This window comes from Thunnus thynnus, chromosome 5 (assembly GCF_963924715.1).
Source record: "Thunnus thynnus chromosome 5, fThuThy2.1, whole genome shotgun sequence".
NCBI lineage: Eukaryota > Metazoa > Chordata > Actinopteri > Scombriformes > Scombridae > Thunnus > Thunnus thynnus.
In genome coordinates this window covers 24,389,474-24,409,128 of record NC_089521.1, presented here as the reverse complement: position 1 = coordinate 24,409,128, position 19,655 = coordinate 24,389,474, and the positions used below count along the sequence as shown (strand labels likewise).

The 19,655-nt window shown below is 40.0% G+C and overlaps 1 protein-coding gene and 1 long non-coding RNA gene across 9 annotated transcripts in view; one reads left to right on the top strand and one right to left on the bottom strand.

Moving 5' to 3' along the window:
* shisal1b (shisa like 1b) overlaps nt 1-19,655 on the bottom strand; it is a 107,472-nt gene that overhangs the window by 32,112 nt on the left and 55,705 nt on the right. For 4 of the 5 annotated variants that reach the window (XM_067590303.1, XM_067590308.1, XM_067590305.1 and 1 more), the window contains one exon: nt 12,898-13,167. The exons of the other annotated variant lie outside the window; for it this stretch is intronic. The gene's annotated coding sequence lies outside the window, so the exon portion shown is untranslated. The remainder of the gene's footprint in view (nt 1-12,897; nt 13,168-19,655) is intronic. 5 annotated transcript variants of the gene reach the window in all.
* The window catches only part of LOC137183331 (uncharacterized), a 108,544-nt gene that overhangs the window by 36,932 nt on the left and 51,957 nt on the right, over nt 1-19,655 (top strand). The window contains exon 1 of one of the 4 annotated variants that reach the window (XR_010928446.1): nt 13,513-14,908. The exons of the other annotated variants lie outside the window; for them this stretch is intronic. This is a non-coding gene — a long non-coding RNA (uncharacterized lncRNA). Of the gene's footprint in view, nt 1-13,512; nt 14,909-19,655 lie in introns of those variants that run through there. 4 annotated transcript variants of the gene reach the window in all.

Genomic DNA, 19,655 nt, shown 5'->3' with positions numbered 1-19,655 from the left:
CTGAAGTCTCCACTAAAAAGGTTCTATTGAGCTGATTTCTGTGACTGTGGGATTATTTTTTTATTAACAAAATGAACAATAGCAGAGTTACCTGCTGTTATTCAGCGATAATATGCAGGCATGATTATTCTGTCTATTTGAATTATTAGTCATTATTGGAGAGAAGAATTATAATGAGCCATTGTATTACATGGTGAATCAAAAATTAGTCATTTGAGCCCTCAATGATTCATGGATTATAGTGAGTCTTTATATAACACGTTATCTCTGTCAACTCAGTGAGCACATATATGTTTGGAGCAGCTGAGTTTACACCGCCTGTAATGTGGCTTTTCTGATATGTGCTGTTTGACTACGTGGAACTCGGTGGCAGCTGACTTAAGAGACAAAAGCACACAGCTTTCACCTTCATTCATGCTTTTCCTGCCTTTTCCAAAAAAAGCAGCATCACTGTTTTTTTCTGTTTTTAACGAAGAGATTCACCAATGGAAATGAGAAAAAAGAAAGAATGCAGTGTTTTACGTGAGAATGACAAACCCAAGAGGATTTGCCCATAACTACTCCTGGCTCAGAGGCTCAATCTGTTCTTGAGCTATGATAGTCCCTGGTTTGACTACCATATATCATTGGTTTTGTTTACATAGCCCTTTATTAGACTGAAGACCTCTGCAGAGGACTGTTTGAACTTTTGATACACGGAATGACGAACAGACAAAGGTTTTATGAGCATTTTAAAGCTTTAAAGGTTGTTGTTTGTAAATCCTTGACTACATAAACCAGACCTGTACTTTTGAGTTATGATGAGCTAAGAAAATAAAAAAAACCAAACAGTACTTTTCATCAACAAGTCAAATCCTTCAGAACATAATGTGAATACACCTAAAATAACTGCGATTAATGTGACAAAATAACCTCAACTCAAAGGTCCACTAACTAGTTTTTTGAGCTTTCAATTCTATCTCACAGTCTTCAACAGCAAACAGGGCGGGCTCAGGTGTCAAAAATGAACTTCCACACTAAAGATATTTCATACAAAAGCATGATTTAATTGGCTAATTGATGACTGGGAGATATGGTTGAAAACTCTGAAAAATAATAGGTTATTTTGTTATATATACTGTTTCCAAAGACCAAGAATGGACATCCATGCTCAGAAATACAGAAATTTGATGACACAATGTCTGAGTTTTGGCACAGAATATATATTTTAAGATTTAAGACTTTTTTTTATCACTCATAAAATGTTGTCAAAGAATAAAGTGAGCATCTTAAATGCTCATCCATAGGTTATGTGCCCAGCTGTTCCTTTAGTCCTCTCACTTGCCACTTCTTGTTGACACAGTAGATGCATTTAAGCTGTTACCCTGACAAGCTCCTTCTATCTGGTGATAAAAGCTTTTTCCAACATTGCAAGGCTGAGCCAAAGTGACAGAGGCTCTGCTGCACCTCCGACTCTGTAATCAACAGCTCGTGTCTGACATCGACGTTTAACCCTTCGTCCACTCCCCCTGCATCTCTGCTGTCACTCACATCTGCCAACTCCCTACAACACCTCTGCGAGGGAGGTCCGTCAGATGTACGGCTTTATATGGAAGCAAATTTCAGTCCATCCGCTCTGCTTTTGGATTCACAGGCATAAGACCTTTTTAGAGATTCTACTAATGTTTTTCTGCCTTTATTTTGTACAGTTTGTGTTATGACGCATTTCACTGGTGATTAAAGCATCTGATACCTTCTGGTAGCTCTCTAAATCAGGAATTATACGTGTTTGTGCAGGCGAAATGACAAAAACAACTTGTCGGATTTACTTCGATCGCTAAGTTGCACAGGCTTGTTTACCAAACTAGTGGAAATTTTGGCACAGGTTTGTTTACTGATCTCAAATGAGATACAATTAGTCTACAGTGTCACACGTTTAGGTGGATTTGTTCATGTGCTCTGTATAAAAGTAGAAATATACAACATACTGGGTATTCAGACTATAATCAGCACTTTTATTACACAAGGAGCTGCACTGATGGAGCTGCGTTGCTTGAGGTACAGCTGCATATAACGGTTTGAGTACCAGATCCTGTTTCATTACAGTTATGATATTTATGAGGGTAAACCATTGTCTTTAAGCTTATACAAAGGAAAATAGTTATATTTTCCTCTGAGATTTGACAAAGATTTATATTGGTACTTAGATGTAACAAAAAACCATGTTGAGCATTACAAGTGTACCGAACAAGCTTCTTACTAGTCACATATAACACTGATCTATGAGGTGATGCAGCAATCAATTAGAGTTGAAGAGGAGGCCAGTAAAGGGGGATGCTTTGGTCACAGGTCAGATGCTGGTAGAACACATAATGACAATTGACAAAGTGCAGGGTCATGCATATAGATTTAAATGTCAATATATCAATATTATGGTTAGGTTGAGTATTTTTCTCTTTTTTCAAAATCACCCTTAGGGAAAGACTCCTGACCTTCCTGCCTTAATTAAGGTTTCTGAGAACTGTTAAGGAACTGGTTTCATTGAAGAGAAGACAATACACAGACAGCTGATTATTTATGTATGAGTATGAACAACAAAGCATAAATACTAATTTGCATAATTTGTCCACTCTAGTAAATATTTGCTCAACCTCTAATTTCCCCAAGTATTAATATTCCCTCTCGTGAATTATCATTCATGCGTAATTTAACTGTTTCAGCTGGGTCAATACTACAAAACGCCTCAAGGGAGTCTGAATCGATGTAATTTTTCTTCCCTTTTGTGTTGACCAAACATACACACACACTGTCACAGAGCAAACACAGCATTAATATTCAAAACAGCCATTGGGTGAACCTGTGTCTGAATTTCAACAGCTTGTTCGTCATTTGATTATTCCTTCAGCCTCTCATTTCAATGGCTGCACAATAGGAGGAAATGTTTTCCTGATGGCAATAAAAAACGCTCGTCACCTCCCAACAAACCCAACACCAAAGCTCAAAGCTATCTACATACATGAAGAAGGGTGCACATAAATTCAGCCCAACATATTAATGTTCAGATATATGAAAACATTTAATGAGCTGTTTTATCAACTGCAAACAAGCTGAGAGTAAAACGCACCGCCGTGTTTGTTTTTTCACTTTGTTGAGTGTTGCAGTACACCGTTAAGGGTCAGGATGCGTAGCATTACCACGTGGAGCAGACCACCGATATTAGCGTTGACAGTATAATGGGACAAAGTGCTAGCTGGCTTTCTGCCCCTGGCATCTAATGGTTACAGCACTGAAGTACACGGGGGCCACATGGAGGGAGAGTGGGTGGATACAGCTGATGAGTAGAGACGGTGAGTGTGTGTGTGTGTGTGTGTGTGTGTGTGTGTGTGTGTGTGTGTATGCGATTTGCTCTACATGCCGCTGCTAGATTATCATCTGTTGGGTGGAATCTGATACGGAAGGGAAACCAGCATCAAAGGCAACGTCAATGCTTCATCAAGAAACCTGCTTCTGTCAGCCTCTCTCTCTTTCTCACTCGCTCGCTCGTTGGCTCACACATACAAACAGATATGTTGCCCTGGGGTGGGGAACTCGGTGTGAACCCTACGGAGAGAGATGTCATGATGACAGACCAGATAAACCAAATGAATGCAGAGTTTTCTGCACCACAGATCAGAAAACAAGACAATTCTGAGTGATTCCATGCTGCTGTTTATTTTGGGTTGGAGAATGTAATTATTTGGCTGGCATCGCTGCTGTTGGTGTTATTAATCAGTTGTACTCTCAGTTGGGAACTGTTTGGTGTTATTTTAGGGGGACTGAGGGGATGTGATGTGCTCAGACAGAAAGATAAAACCTTTGTTCTGGTCAGATGTGCAAACAAATGGGATTCAGTGCTGTCCTCACTAGAGGACAATGATCCAAAGAGCATACAACCCTACAATCACCAACAATACAAGAAATATTTCGGCATCTTAGCAAGTGTTCAAACTGGCAGTTTATTCCAAATCTGGGAGTTATTCACAGAGAAATTATGTAATATAAAACCTTTTTTCAAACCCTTGACCAAATCAAGAAACTGTACTCAAGTCCACCTGAACCAAGATGTGTGAGGTTAGTTGGAGTTGAACTGTGTTACAATTAGCCTGGACTCAAAAATCAATCAGTAATCAGTACACCCAAAAAACTAATGTTTTGGCTCAACAACAACAACAAAAAATTAACTATACAGTTTGCATCAAGCTTTTTGAGTAATGACAACTTCTGATGAAATTATGTTGAAACAACAAATTACACTGAGTTAGAGGAATTAGCTTCTCCTCTACAATCAAAGGTATTTTTAATCAATCTTCAATCAATCTTCTTAAGCTACTGCAACGTTTTTTTCCACAATATAGTAAAGACCTTTTAGATCAAGGTTATAAAATCTCTGTCAAGTTGCTATGAGTGTTCTGTATATGCAACAAAGTTTGTTTAGACAGTTGACAAAACAATTTCAAATGGTGTCTTCTGTCTCCTTTTCTGTTACAGTATCAGTTTTGTAGCCTCTTCAGCGGACTTCAAAATACAAAACAACATAATCTAAATAAAATATGATGGTGCTGTGAAACAAATGGGATCTTCAGAAAATACTGTTCACAGACTCATTACTTTTTCACTGGCTTTTAGTCCATCAAGTTCAAGTCACAGCTTCTGAAACACTTTAAAAGTACATTTAAGTTCCTTGGGATAGCTCAGATTCAGTGCATATATAATGCCCATCAGCAAAGTACAGCAGCTTGGGATATCCCTTCCCTCCAGGATTTTGTTGCTGTCTTGTGGTCAGATCCTGGGGTAGACCAATAACAGATGATGACAATTTTCTTCACTTGCCTGTCAAGACCTGCCTCTAACTCTTCCATGTCCTTGTAAAACAAATAAAAAGATAGGTTAGCGTGTTTGAGATAATGAATTGGATGATTACTGCTGACTTTTTAGATTGCTTGGATTAACAATATTTTACACATCTTGACATTTTAAGGAAGAATGTAATGCTGCCTTTAAGACCAGGAAAAAATAACATCTCTTGCTGCAGGTAGACACAAAAGCAACACTGGAGGAATGAACAACAGATTGAGAAAAAAAAAGAAAAAAAACTCGCACTGCACCATTGCATCCCTCGCACAGAACGATCCATAGTCCAAGTTTGGCCGACAGCAATTTCCCTATAGGGAACTACAAGGCTATCTATGTGAATAACAATAGATTTTTTAAAATGTGTCTGTGGGTGAATTTAGATTGCCCAACATAGTTAATGGTTATATGAATAAATTGAAACATACTTTTCCTACTGCACAAATGAAAAGCCCTCTCTGGCTGAGCAATTCACAAATAAAACTTTATCATTCTAATCCGCTGCTATGCTAAACTAAGGGTATGATGGCCAGATTTCACTGCTAAATGTGACTAATTAAGGTCTGGTTAGGGTTAGGCACAAAAACCACTTGGTTAGGGTTAGAGAAAGATCATGGTTTGGGTTAAAATGATCACCTGAAACATGATTAGTGCTTCCTTAAAGTTAGGCAACCTCTGTCATCATGGCAACAGTAAACACCACATGACACCACGACTCGCGGTTGAAAACATGACACTTGCAGTCGGAAACGGGAAGTGAACAGTGGTTGCCTGTAGCTAAGTCCATTTTTTGCCATCTAACTATCTAGCTGTAATCTATCCATCCTCCCAACCCGCTTCCTCCCAATAAGGAGGTCATCTTACACTGACGTCATCTGAACTGCGTCACTTCCCCGGTCATAATTACTGTAGCTGCTAGATGGCCGCTGTCACTCGTAATGTAACTATAGGTCGTTTTTGGCGACCAAATTCGCGACCTTTGTGTTGTTGTTCTTGGGAGGACAGGTGTAGCATTACTTCTGTGCTCGAGTCCACTATTGGTCATATCGCAATTGAGAGCATGCTCAAAGACATTGCTTTAGTAGAATTTGTTTGTAAATGAAATGATACTCACCTTGAAAATGTCCACTGTATCCATCTGTCATATTTGTTCAGCCTGTAATACACAGTCTGGACTGTCTGATTTTGTTAGGCATGTTAAGTGGATGGGTGACAGTACTTGAAATGCTGCACTCAAGGTGAAATTAAGTAACCAAGCCAATTTCATTAAGTTACCAACATTATTATATCAACACAATTCATCAAAATAATGTTTGCAATTTAAAAAGCTTACCTAAATCATTAAATTAGAATTTTTATCTTGCAACTATGCATTTAATTAAGTGGTGGGAAAAGGTCCCTACCATACTCGGTACTTTTACTGTTTTCATACAAGGATAGTGGAAAAGAGAGCTACTTTCTCTTTATGGCCTGTACAGGTGGTTGTGGATGTTTCAGCGGGACTCGTGTGGCCCCGTCCATCTTTAGAGTGTTCTCAATTTTCTTTATGAATGTCAAACAGGTGCAAAAGTGTTTTACAGTTGTACTTTGATAAGAGAAGAATTACACAAAAGTACCTCAGGGCATCTGACTCAAACAGATCAACCTACTGTGAAAACTTTCTTAGCACTGTATGTATTTGAATTGAAGCACCTGCATAAATCCAGACTCATTCTCAAATGAATTGATTTATTCGTTCTTTTCCTTGTGGTTTTCCCGTCTTCCCCTTGTGGACATTTAGAAGCATGGCAGCGTCATTCACTTTGAGCCGGTATCCACTGCAATAATGCTGACCTGTGTGGTAGGGTTGGGCCGATGTCAAATCTTTCTAACCGGTTTGATATTAAGCCAAATACCTGGTAATCGAATTGGAATCGAATTTTACCACTAGGTGTTGCACATGACTCAGCTGCTCCTGAGTGGAACATAATGAGAGTTCATGAATGAGAATGTAGTCGCACCACAATCAGGACAACTAAAGACTGTCCCTCTTTTGCTGTGGGGCCCATCTGCGCAGCAATGTCGGCATGATGTTTTCATGCAGTGTTTACATGTTGCCTCCTCTATGTTTTTCGGCTCACTTCTTTCATCAGCTTCAAATCCAAAATGTTGTCATATTGGCGCAGTTTTCATTTTCTTTGACACTAACTCTTCCATGTCTCATCTCGTCACCCCAAAAAACACATGAACTTTCTAGTAAACAACACACCGTGCACCATGCGCATCATCTTCCCTCCACCCACCTAAATTGCACACAGCCTGTCAATCTCTTTTTTTTTTTCAGACACTAGTGGCTCCATTTATAAACAAACAATATTATGTTTATCACGTTGTCATGTTGTTTATTACTAATGCAATACAAATTGGATTTAGTGCCGTCGGCACAGGTTGCTGATGTAGGCTACTTTTTAATTCTCCAGAATATCTCATAATGACAAATATTGGCTCAGTCGGTTTGCATAAAATCAAACTGGTTTAAGCTCATACACCAGACTAGACCAGCAAAACCAGAAACTGACCCAACTTTGTTGTATGGAGTTTTTCCCTCTGTGTGTCTGTGCTGTACACTTGGAACAGAGATCTTTTGTTTGAACTTTTTCTTTTTCTTTGTAAATGAGGGATTTTCATATCAGTTTTAGATTTCACTGTGCTGGAGGCGAACAGAAAAGGTTTTTATTTTACCATGTTAAAAATAACAGCGGATTATGAAATGCTTAGTGAAACTATAATGTATTTGCATGTGTGTGATAAAGAGGTTCCATTGGGTTTTAGTGTTTCCTTATAGCTCATACAGATTTAATGGGATGTTAAGTCTCGTTAGTTTATTAGCTAATTAGTTTTCTGTAAGTGTTTTACATTAAAGAGATTTGGGGATGCAGAGTAACATAGCTGGTCTGACAAACTATTCAATTTCCAGTCAAAAATTGTCTTCTGTCAGTGTGTGATGAACTTGAGACACACTTCAATCTGACCATGACTGAAGATCAGTCTGAAACGCTCTCCTAAATAACCTTTGCTGTCTGCACTCTGATATGTCTGGATATTTGGCTGGATTACGTGTGCTGTGATGATAGTCAACAAAAAAATGCTGCTCAGTATAGCTGAGAGTTTTTGCCTCATCTGGACCGTGATAAGAACCACCATCCGTGAGATGATGATAACCACAGTTGTATTAATTTCAGCTCTGCACCTCTGACTTTTATGTTTGTTGGAATTCAGGCACCAAAAACTCTTCCTCTGCCAAAAGACTGTCTGCATCTGGTGCCGCCAGCTACTCTGCAGTTTCGACACCAGTTTGATCTTCTGTTCTGAATTTGAAATGCTCCTCACTCAAAATTTTCACCTTGAGGGCTTCTGCCAAGCCACCGGTCACGATGCCTCTCCCTGCTCCGCCTCCCCTGGTGTGTGTGTGTGTGTGTGTGTGTGTGTGTGTACTACAGGCTTGCTGTATGTGTTATTCTGCCTTTGTGTGTGTGTGGACATATTCCTGGATGCATGTGTTTGTGTGTTTATATGCCTGGGGGAAGGTGAGTGTGCATGGAGTATGTGCATCATAATGTGTGCACCAAGCGGACATTAACATTCTCAATGTCAATGACTCCTCCTTGTAGGGAAAGTCAATGAACCACTGACGGACTCACCAGAGCTGCCTAATACACAGGCACGTTAATGTAGCTGTGTATGTACCTGAGACAAGGCGACACAGGAAACAGTCCTCTCCTGATGATTGATGACCAGACCCTACTCTCCTGACCTCACTCAATGTTCAGTCACTCCCATGGAAGTGACTGTGATTATATGACAAAAACATACGTCAACTAACATGTAAAAGTCCAGACTAAACACAAAGTGAGGACGGTCACTGCACCATTCTGATCCTTTTCAAAAGCAAATTCTTTACTTTAGAGGTTTTGGTATAAAAACAACCTGCTGAATGTAGACAAACACTGCACCGTCACTGAAATTAATGGACAGTAGAGCTCAGGCTTATGCACTGTCTCTCCTTTTGTGTCAAAATTGTGATGGGAAAATAATCAACTGATAAATTGACAGTGGAAATGATCATCTGTTGCCTTGGTGATTTTTTTTTTCATACAAGGGTAGTGGAAAAGAGAGCAACTTTTTAAAATTCTTTGTGGCCTGTTCAGGTGGTTGTGGATGTTTCAGCAGGGCTCCTGTGGCCCCGTCCACCTCTAGAGTGTTCTCAATTTTCTCTATGAATGTCAAACAGGTGCAAATGTGTTTTACAGTTGTACTTTGATAAGAGAAGCATTACACAAAAGTACCTCAGGGGCTCTGACTCAAACAGATAAACCCACTGTGAAAACTGTCTTAGCGCTGTATGTATTTGGACTTGAAGCACCTCATGAATCCAGACTCATTCTCATATGAATTGATGTATTCATTCCTTTCCTCGCGGTTATCCCGTCTGCCCCTTGTGGCCATTGAGAGGTATGACAGGGTCATTCACTTAGAGCCAGTATCCACTGCAATAATGCTGATCTGTGTTGAGTTTTTCCCTCTGTGTGTCTGTGCTGTACACTTTGAATAGAAATCTATTGTTTGGTCTTTTTCTTTTTCTTTGTAAATGAGGGATTTTCATATCAGTTTTAGATTTCACTGTGCTGGAGGCGAACAGAAAAGGTTTCTGTAAGAAAGTTACTGAGTTAAAATAAACAGCAGATTATGAAATACTTAGTGAAACTGTAACGTATTTGTATGTGTGTGATAAAGAGGTTCCATTGGGTTTTAGTGTTTCCTTATAGCTCATACAGATTTAATGGGATGTTAAGTCTCGTTAGTTTATTAGCTAATTAGTTTTCTGTAAGTGTTTTACATTAAAGAGATTTGGGGATGCAGAGTAACATAGCTGGTCTGACAAACTGTTCAATTTCCAGTCAAAAATTGTCCTCTGTCAGTGTGTGATGAACTTGAGACACACTTCAATCTGACCATGACTGAAGATCAAGTCTGAAACGCTCTCCTAAATAACCTTCGCTGTCTGCACCCTGATATGTCTGGATATATGGCTGGATTAGGTGTGCTGTGTTGATAGTCGAACACAGAAATGCTGCTCAGTATAGCTGAGAGTTTTTGCCACATCTGGACCGTGAGAAGAACCACCATCTGTGAGATGATGATAACCACAGTTGTATTCATTTCAGCTCTGCGCCTCTGACTTTTATGTTTGAAATAGGGATGTTAATGATTAATCATTAATAGATTGATTGCCGTTAAGAATTTAACCAATTAACCAAGACTTTGCATGTTTTGTGTACAATTTCTGCGGAGCTCACATACTGTATGTTAACTCTTATACCACAAGAGGGCGTAAATCACTTTTGCAGTTCAGGAAAACTACTGACACAACAAAAGGAGAAACGATCAGAAACAGAAATCATGAGGCAAGATGAAGAGGGCAAAACGTAGTACAGCGTGGAAGTATTGCAATGTAAAAGAGGACAATGCTCAATGTAAATATTGCAACACTGTCTTAAAATACAGCTCCAGTACACCATCAATGTTGTACCACCTGAAAAGTCAGCACCTGGTACTTGCAGTGCAAGTCGAAAGTGGAACGCCATCCTCCCAACAAACTGTGTTAGCTAGAAGAGGCTGTAGTGATGTGCGTGCAGAGACAATAAGTCAGAGGCTTTGCTTTATGGTGGAAAAGGACATGATGCCTGTAAACGTGGTGGACGTTGAGGGATTTCATGAACTACTCAACTACAATGAACTAGGCTATTGCATCCCCTCAAGAGGTACAATTACTAGCTGCGTTGAGAAGAGTTTTTTTTTTATTAATTATTAATAATTAATCGATTATTGATTAATGTGTTCAACTACTGGTTTAGGAAAATGCATGAAATTTGCAACCCTAATTTGAAATTCAGGCACCAAAAACTCCTTTGTGTGTGAATCTAATGTACTGTTAATAAACGTTGTACATTATCTATTTCCTGCTCTTTGAAATATTTTTTTCTTTTTTCTTCAGTTACAGATATCGTGATATATCGTAGATTATTTCTTTGTGATATATTGTGTATTGCAGAATTGCCTTTGTTGTGATATATTGTTGTTGTGGGAAGAATATCGTGATAGTGTCATGAGTTCATCTGTGATTCACACCCCTAGTGTGTGTGTGGACACATTCAGAGATGCATGTGTTTGTGTGCTTATATGCCTGGGGGAATGTGAGTGTGCATAGAGTATGTGCAACATAATGTGTGCACCAAGCGGACATTAACATTCTCAATGTCAATGATTCCTCCTAGTAGGGAAAGTCAGCGAGCCACTGATGGACTCAATATAACTGCCCAATACACAGGCACATTACTGTAGCTGTGTATGTACCTGAGACAAGGCCACACGGGAAACGGTCCTCTCCTGATGACTGATGACCAGACCCTACTCTCCTGACCTCACTCAATGATCAGTCACTCCCATGGAGGTGACTGTGATTATATGACAAAAACATACGTCCACTAACATAAAAGTCCAGACTAAACACAAAGGCAGGACGGTCACTGCACCATTCTGATCCTTTTTAAAAGCAAATTCTTTACTTGAGGGGTTTTTGTATAAAGACAACCTGCTGAATGTAGACAAACACTGCACCGTCACTGAAATTAATGGACGGTAGAGCTCAGGCTTATGCAATGTCTCTCCTTTTGTGTCAAAACACACAGTCCAGAATAATTACCCTATGTGCCTCCACCTGTGTTTACACTTAAAACACAATACTCTCCTGTCTTCTTCTTTAATACATATTTCATCAAATTGGTCTCCACCTAACAGAGAATAATTTAAAAAGTTAACCGTTCATAAGCTGGCTCAAGCCTGCGTCAGAGGCCTTTGTTGCCAGGAGCCAGAGGCCAACCTCAGCGTCTATGCTCACATATCTTATCCACGCTGAAAAATGCCTACTAGACAGCGTTGTGACAAAAAGTGAGCAGACTGTTTTTTTTATTGGTTTCAATGAGAATTTTCAATTGCATAGTGTAAATAAATAAAGCCTGAACAAAGGCAGAGTCCTCAGGGAGCTTGTTTATTGCGTAAATAATACAACTGTTCATCCATTCATTACAGAAAATTGAACAATGGTTCATCAATAAATCACAATATTTAAAGGGGCCATGATGTTTTCTATAACATATCTTATTCTCCTTTTGTTTGACTAGTAATTCAAAGTGTGAATAATTTCACACTTTGTAGTAATTAAACATGGGGGCTCAATAGACTTCAATAGACTCTAGAGAGACTCTGTATCATCCATGTGCACGTACAAAGACACATGCAGCCACACACACACTTTCTATGCACATGCAAGTATAGTTCACCCAGACTCAAACAATGTTCACTGTCATGCAGAATCATAAAAGCTCACAACTGCTGCCCGCGGGCCAGTTTTCACACACAGACGAGAGGAGGATTTTTCACAGAGGAGCAGGCTTTTGTGTGAATGAACAAAGGGAATCTCCTTCCTCCTCAGTTCCTCTCTCCACTAAATCCTATCATGTGCCACCATGCGTCTCCCTCACGCCTGTTTCCAAGTTACCGGCACCGTCGGCTGCCAATCCTACTTAATTGCCTCCTGTGTGAAGTGATGGCTGAGGAGCACCGATGAGAGCGAGCTGTCCTCGCCTTTTCCTGCAGCTCACTCGCTGCTACCTTACCAAAGGAGACTCCACCTGAGACTCATACTGTACCTTTGGGAAATTACACTGTAGCGTTAACCGAGAGTGAAACTTCAGTAACCAACCCAGAGACTCTAAAATGTAACTAAGAGACTTAATTTGAGGGGGAAAAAAACTGTGTAGAAATCAAGAAAACTGCTCTGTGAGGATATTTAATTTAAGCCTTAATAGACACTGAGGGATGGAAAGCACATGAATATAAAATGTCTTGTTAGAGATAACAAAGTAAAGAACAGTAAAGCAATAACAGCAGGCAGTGTTTGTTTTACGATAACCAGCTTTCCTCACTAACCTTGTTCCGAGCCTGGATGAAAAGCAAAGATCTTCTCGCTCACTCCTGCTCTCTGAATTTACCACCCTGTTGCTCCTCGTTCCCTCTTCCTTTGTCGCGTCCTCCTCACAAATAGATCCTCCTCATCCTTGGGACCAGGGCTGGAATTAACAGCTCATGAGGGAAGCCAGGCGGAAGAGAAAGAAAACACACCAGAGAAGAAAAGAAACACACTCTTCTCGCCCCTAAGTCCTCCTTGGCAGTGTATCCCCATCCGTCAGAGCACAGCGACTGAGAGAGTGTGTGTGTGTGAGAGGCAGAGAGAGAGAGAGAGAGAGGGAGGGAGAGAGAGATTAAATGATACTGAGTAAGTGGGCGAGTGAGAGAGAAAGTGAGAGAGGGAGGGAGGGAGGGAGAGAGAGCTTGTGTATGTACTGGAAGGGGGATCCTCTATACTGTATGAGCTCCTGTTTATCTCACTGTCTGTCTCCTTTACACGCATTCCTCCTCGACAGAAGCCACAACACTTGGTTTCCTCTTGAGGGAAAAGACTTCCTGTTAGTTCTGCGCTCAACTTCCCTCATGAGTGAAATCACCCTTGCGTTTTATGCCTTTTTTTTTTTTAGCCTAGGTGAAAGCAAATCACATCTCCTCTCTCCTAACACCCAAAGAACTGCCTGTCCAGAGGTTATTCCACTGACAAGGAATGTGCTGCAATTTAATTTCGGATAAACACAGTACAAATATACAAACAACCAGGTCAGCCAAGCAGTCATACACATATACTGCTGCAATTTGCATGTATATGCAAAATTAACCGATATATTGTCTGGAGAGAGGACTGCATGGCTTGTGCACACGAGGAGAAAAAATGAAAAGTGCATTCATGCTGCATGTCACACATGCATCATCTAAAACTGTGATGTGCTAAAAGTATTTGGTCTGTGGAAGCATGATGAAATAGAAAAACAATGCAATGTCAATATCAACTCTACTGCCACTAATGCAATGCAGATTTACCCTAAACTATGAGATATAATATTTTAATGTTGAAAGATTAGTTAATCAATTAGTTGATCACCAAAAAACTTTTATTTATTGACAACAATTTTTATAATCAATTAGTTGTTAAAGTGTTATCAAGCAAAAATGCCAAATTTTTCTGCGCCCAGTTTCTCATATGTGAAAATTTACTGCTTTTCTCTCTTATATATCAGTGGAAATTGATCATCTCCGGGTTTAGGACAGTTAGTTGACAAATCAAGCAACTTAAAGATGTAACCTTGTGCTCAGTGACTCTGAATCTGAATTTTTCATGATTTTCTGACATTTTACAGACTTATCAATCAATTGAAAAATTAGTTGCTTCTGTACTGCATTTGCATATTAATGTTTTGTTGATAGACCAGGTTCTGGTTAATTATGCAGTCAGAGAGCAGATTGGTTTGCTCGAGGGCACTCTGGGAATGAGTGGAATTTCATTGCCACCTTTAGGCGAATAGCAAGGTTGAATTCAGTTTAACTTGAGAAGTTATTGTTCAACAAAACTGATGTGAAATGTTTGTACAGTAAGTCACATTTTACACGAGTAAACAGTGTACTGGTGTGAACTGGTGGTTTTGTAACATTTAATGCTGTAAAGACAAAACAGAATTGTCACTAGCCGTGTTTCCATTAGATTCGCAAGAGAAGTTTAAGAGAACTTCTTTGCGAAATGTTGCAAAAAGGAAAATGCGAATTAGGTGCCTTTGAAGCAAATAAATTAAGCTACGCGACATAGTTTCATCAGAAGATGGCGGCATAGGCTTAAATAATCTGCCAGTAAACAGAGTAGAAGAAGAAGAGGTTGCCAACTGGAAACAAAACAAATTGTTATATTACCTTGACGAGAGAAAAATGGAGAGAGGTCTTCAGGAATTTGTTTCATTTGGACAAGTTGTAATTGTTCCTTCATGTCAGCTAGTATTGGCCATGCTTCATCCTATCTGGAGACACCAGAAGTTGCCGAGAGTGGAAACAGCTGATCAGTCATGTGAGTTAAACGTTTGCTACGTCATTATTTATTTGACAAATGTGTTTCTATCACCCATTTTGCACATAAATTCTTTTTTTTCAACTTTTCCAAAATCCACCTCAAGCAGGCATTAAACTTTTTTGCTAAATTGAGGAGGATTTTATGAATTTTGGCATTTCTATTTTGATACTTCAAAATGCCCATAAAAATAGGTTAGTGGAAACATGGCTGCTGGTGACTTGGTCTTGCAAGTGGCAGCACAGTTTGTATGTACATGCTGTATCGTTGTTACTCTGCCTTTCTTCTCTGCTCTGCTGATTCCTGATGTGACATGGCAGCCAGAGAGCCCAAGTGTCTCCCCTGAGTGTGATGCATACTTGGGTCAATATGAACATGAAACGGTGGATCAATCAGGTCACAGACATCTGGGAAAGGTGATTCAGAGGCTAACCTGACAGCTTCCTCAATTATGTTGATAAAGTGTCAGAATGTCATGAATCAAACAGACAGACACACACGCCACGGGCAGAGTGACAGAGTCCCTCAGTCACACCACAGATGAAACCATAGAGAATCTCTCCGGAGCGGAGAAAAGAAGGGAATGAACATATGGCCTTGTCATCTTGACGCTGCACATTCGCCGGCTGACCGGGTGAGCAAGAGGTGCTCCCGTGGAGCACTGTGGGTAGCTGTGCCGTCTCGGCTGGCGGGTGATGCTCCGGGACACGTGGCCACATGCAGCAGGAGGAGGGAGCTCGTATAAGGGCCAGTTTGTGACAAAAGGAGGACGGGTCGACAGGGAGGCCTGAGGCAGGTTGAGTGGGGATTGGGCCGTATGATGTTCAGCCAGGAGGAAGTGTGCACAGTCGATAGAGCGTATCCACTGAGCATGTGTTTGTGTGTCTGCATGTGGACTTCGTGTGTGTTGAGAGGAAATAACTGTAACTACTCATAGCTAGTCATTTCCAATCCAGCACATTCATCCACATGCCATCTTTAGTGCCGCCCTCCCTCTGTGACCAACATTCAGTGAAAATACAAACAAGACAGCCAGCCTAAATCTGTTTTTTTAAATCACTGTTCATTTGCGCTGCATGTGATTCAAAACCATAAATGTGAAAATAAACATGAAACCATCAGAAAATCTTAAAGGTAGATTTTATTTGCTACAGAGAAGAAATGAAATTCTTTCCGGGATTGCTGTTTGTATATGGAAACGCTCACCTACAGAGCCAGATAGTAAATATTACACATTTTCCTTACAACTCTTATGAAATATTGAGCGGCTTGAAATGTACTCTGGAAATGAGGTCATGATAAATGAATGCAAAGCAGGGAAGCCGCGTGAATTGTTCACTGGCAGCACTTAGTCACAATGTCTCTGATGACTATATATCAGACAGCAAGTAGACTGATGTCTTTCATACTGTAAATACATAAGTAATTTTCTGCAGAGGCAAAAGGCAAAGATGGTAGTTTCACCTCGAGGTGTGTGCCTTCTCAATGGATTGCAGAGCACACAGAGTTTGTCATTGGCCATGCTGGAGGTGCGGAGTTGTATTCATGACAAGCTCATTGCTTGAATTGTCTTCCACACAGCTGGGCTCATTAATTATACAAACGGCTGTGAGCATGGAAGCGTTCATCACCTCCAACATACCTGTTCTTTCTTACAGATGGAATTAAAATGATCTACTTCAATTCCCTTTATTGTTTCTGTTAAATGTTCCTCTCGCCTCTGACAGATTCAGATGATAGTTCTGTTTTTTTTTGTCTAGTGTGCCCTTTCCTCCTTTTAGCCAAGCTCCGGGAGATTTCTTTGAATCTTTTTAGGAGGCTTCATAAATGTTGGGGATCAGCTTACACGGTCCACCATTAAACCAGCAGGGTATTTGATACAGATGTGACTTTCAATCTTCAAAAAAAAAGAGCTTTCAGCTTAGCTTTGTATTAAATGGTCCAAGTGCAGAAATGACTTTTGGAAAAAGCTTGTTTTTTTTCCTCCCTAGGATATTTTTCCCTTCTGCAACACAAGCCTCTTGAGCTGGGTTACCTTCCATTGAAGGGATTCTGATTCTGTAGTGGTTTAAAATGAATTTAGGGTCTTATGCAAAATGTAGCCCAGCTATGAATTAGTGTCCTGCAGCTGATGCTGTGTAGTCCCATGGCAATAAAGAGAGTGAATGTTGTTGTCAAGCATTTCTCAGGGGCCCTGCTTAAGCGCACTAGATAGAGGTCAGGGGAGGCATGGGGAATTGAGCAAATCCTTGCAAGTCATTGCATGTCCTCTGGTCTTTAGATGGATGTTGCTAATGGAAACATGCATCCCGCAGCTTTCTAATGACTCTACCAATCATCAAATGGCACTTTTGGACATTTCGGTGTAGTTTTGCATTTGCTTTGGTTAAATTCAAAGGGTCAGCAAGGAAGAAGAAAAATGAATTTGGTCATTTAATTCCTGAAATGAGCTCTTACTTTTTACTGTTCATTGTTGGGCCTTTACTAGGGGGAGGCTGATAAGGACCCCCCGTCTCAACTCCCTCCCTCCACCCCTATGATCATGACATGTTGGCAGGGGTTAAAGTTCTCAGGCACCATGCCTGATTTAAGGCATAGAACAGTTTTTAATTCATATAATACTTAATTCAGTACATTGTACATATTTCCTCCTGAACAACTTTTCATGCTCACAAATCTTTTCTTTCTTTTATCTCTGTGCTGCTGTTGACAGTCTTTACAAAACAAAATCAGACACATCAGCTCTCTGTTAGCCAATCCCCTGATGAGTCCATGTGTTTTTCCTCATTCGGGGAAGTGTGTCCTCCTAATTGCCTCGAAGGTAGCGTAGCTTGTTGCAAAGCTGTATACCCCATCTTGAAAGCAATGGGGTGTCACTTAACATCAGCAATTACAAGATTCAATCATAAACCGCTTAGCCATCTGAGAAATATTAGGATAATCATTTTTCCCCTCCAAAAACAAACAAACTTAGTGAACACACTAATATGCTGCTGAACAGGCAAACATTTATGGTCCTCTGGATTCTTGTTATTCTGAGCTGAGAGGTAGCTTTTCATACCAAAATTAACATCTGGAGGGAATTATAAAGTCAGATTATAATGCAATATTGACAGACAGAGAAATTAACTTTCATTGTTGCAGAATATAAGTTGAAATAGTATTTTTGGATCAAATTATTGTGGATGGATTATAAGAGATTTTGATGGGAGTCAGGAGTAAAACCTCCAAGATGACTATTCCTAGTCTGAGCCAGAAAAAGGAAAGGCTGTCTGACAGGTTTTGAGTCATACCTCAACTCTGGTTTTGTTTTCTGTGATTCAGTCGTATGTCTAATCGATGTCACCCCCTCCTGCATGTGAAGTGACAAATCAGTCCTGGCATCACACTGAAATAGCTTTGCTCTCTCACAGTCACTCTGTCCAAACTTCAAACTTTTGCAGCTGCCTTCATGTTGCTAAGCTCCAGGTCAGCTGTAATGTCACTTTTTCATTTTACCATCATGGTGGACTGTTCTTCCATCTGAGCAGTGTGTCTAGATTGGTCTTCCAACTTGAGACATTAGATATTAAGAATAATTAAATTGGTCAATCAAAAGAAGATTATTCAGCAACAATTTTTGTAAACGATAAATTGCTTAAGTCGTTTATCAAGGTTTTCCAGCTTTTCAATCGTGAAGATTTGCTGCTTTACTCTGTTTTATATCTATTCCGATGTACAAGCTTAAACTGGTTTGATTTTATGTGAACCAATTGAACTAGCATTTGTCATTATGAGACGTCTAAGCATCTCACACGGGGGCTGTGACACTGACAGAGCCGGCTGCTGCTGGCTACCCAGCTGGATGCCAAAGACAAGCTAGAGGAGGTAGGCCGACCCGGGCTAATGGCGCAGATCTCACCCAGATAAACACAGCCGGGCTGCTTACAGCTTTTGACAGTCTGAGAGCAGCTTACGTTTTGAAAACAACCTGTCGATACAAAGGGAACAACAGATCATTTTACCAGCCCGCACAGTAGCTAGCAGCTAGTTAGCATGGCGAGCATCATAGCATACAGCACCCTAACACAAGAAGAAAAGTGAAGTTGAATGATTGTTGTGAGAAATAAAATCATGATGTGTCACTCAGTTGTCCTGACTGTGGTGCCGCTACATTCTCAGTCATGGGCTCTCATTATGTTCTGCTCAGGAGCGGTTGAGTCATGTGCGACACTGAATGGTAAAATTCAGTATTACTGGTCTGGTATTTGGCTCAATATCAAACCAGTTTGAAAATTTTTACATCAGTCCAACCCTATTTTGGAATGTTGGACAAACAAAATGAGCCATTTAAAAATGTCACTTTTAGCTGCGGGAAACTGTAACAAGCAATTTTCAAACTTAATGTTAGAAATTGAATGGTTGAATCAGTTAATTGTAAAAATAATGGACAGATTAATCAATAATTAAAGGAATAGCTAGCTGCAGCCTTTCTGTAGTCTGTTCATTAAATGCTTTCTATCATAAACTAATTAGGGTATTTTGAACTACTGTTAAGATAATAAATGACTCCAATTCTTCTCTGCTAATTATTCAACATTTATTGACTTAACACTAGATATGGAGCAAAAGTACAGACTTGTTTATTGATACATAGTGTTTACTTTGTGGATCTGAAATATTAAATGTTGTGGCTAAGCTGCCCCTACATGGAGTTATATAATTATAGGAGAGGAGAAAAAGATTTACACATCGTGCTGTGAGGCCG